Source organism: Branchiostoma floridae, unplaced genomic scaffold, assembly GCF_000003815.2.
Source record: "Branchiostoma floridae strain S238N-H82 unplaced genomic scaffold, Bfl_VNyyK Sc7u5tJ_377, whole genome shotgun sequence".
NCBI lineage: Eukaryota > Metazoa > Chordata > Leptocardii > Amphioxiformes > Branchiostomatidae > Branchiostoma > Branchiostoma floridae.
Genome location: NW_023365820.1, coordinates 32451 through 34239, shown reverse-complemented (window position 1 = coordinate 34239; position 1789 = coordinate 32451).

Genomic DNA, 1789 nt, shown 5'->3' with positions numbered 1-1789 from the left:
TAGGATCCCCATAGTACAATAGGCATCAGGCGATGCGAGGATAGCGATATGAGCTTCGGTGACGTGTCGACCCATTGACAGAACTGCATCTGTGACGTTGACGTAGGTCCGTAAACTTTGGTCACAAGGCTTGGAAACCAAAGCTGTCCTCAACTGTCTACGGGCCCTTATACCCTGGACTTCGGAGGCGTTTCTGTAAAAGTTGTTAATCTGGACCTTGGTCTCTGCAGACGATCCATATGTGGCGACGGGTCTTATATACGGGTGTCTGCTTGAAGCTGTAGTGTTATTCTGGGCTGTCCGTCTATTCTGCAGCCGCCCCCTATTGCCAAGGACATGAAGCGAAAACTCGGCAAAATCATCATAGAAAGGCATGGGTCCGCTCTCCTCATCATCTGGGATCTCACTGTAGGTATGTCGTGAGGAAGGCAGAGGGTGCTGTAGAGATGCTTCTTGATCTAGGAACTCCCTGTGTGTGTGCGGGAGAACAGGCAGGGGGCGCTGTGCGGCTGCTATGTGATCGGGGATCTCACTGTAGGCGGGCTCGAAGGACAGCACAGCCGGCAATGACCTACAGGATGTCGCATCGTCTGCGGAGCCCCAGCGTGCGAATGTTACAGTAGGAAGAGAAGATGACCGTACTACTCCGGAAATTGCGTGTTCTGGAATCTCCCAGTATGTATTTGGGAGACCAGGCAAAGGCCTGTTTGCAGCCGCTATGTCATCTGGGATCTCACAGTAAGTAGGCTGGACGGAATGCAGGACAGCGGGCAATGACCTACAGGACGCTACGTCATCCGACATCACCTCTCTCGAACATGTAGGGAGGGAAGCTGACCTGATCAAACCGGGAAATGCAACCGCAGCTGGATCTGTTAAAATGTGTACATTGTTGCTGGCCCCCACATCATCAGCGTTAAAATATGCTGAGCGCAGCTTTAATACCAAAACCACAAAAGACAACAGTACCAAAAAGGACACTACTGAGACAACTACTGGTATGAGACCATGATCTGTTGCTGACGGCACCTCTGGTCTAGGTGTGATGCTTAATTGCGGTGTTGAGGTATCTGCCCAGTGTGTCAGGCTGCTGGAGTTTTCAGTGTCTCCTCTGTAAGTGTTTTCTGTGGTGTGTGTATGACACTGAGCCTGGGAAGCGGTGAAGAACAACTCCGCGTGTTTATCTTGGGCGAGGAGAATGCAGGTGATGTTTTTTGTATTGTCATGGGTAGTGTTTTTTTGGCTACATCCTGGCTCTGTGGTTGTGTGTGTGTTTGTGCTACGTGCTTGGAAAAAGGACAATGCAACACCTTCAAAGGTTGTATTCCTTGTGGTCATGGAAACCAGTCGGAAGACTGAGTTTCCCACGAGGCCTACCGTAATGCCCCCATCGTATTCCCAAACCTGCCTGCACTTCTCAAGCGTGTTTGGAACAGGCTTGTCTCCCAAAGAGTCATCAGTAGCTAAGACAACTACAGGGGCCTGGATGGGAATCACATTCAGTGAACGACCCGGAGGCAAAGTGCCACAAGACATGCCAGGGTTGACACGTATCAGCTTGACGTTGCGAGGCACACTGCCCGATGAGTCAAACATCCACCCAAACGAGAGTTTATTAGCATTATGCCTGACACAGAAGATGAATTTTGACACCTCAACAACCAATGTTACTGCCCTGCTGATTTGATTTCCTAACTGGTGTAGGCTCCACATCATTGCATGTGGTTTTGCATCATAGACAGATGCCAACACTTCACTGCTGATATGGAGCCTAACAGGAAATTTATCA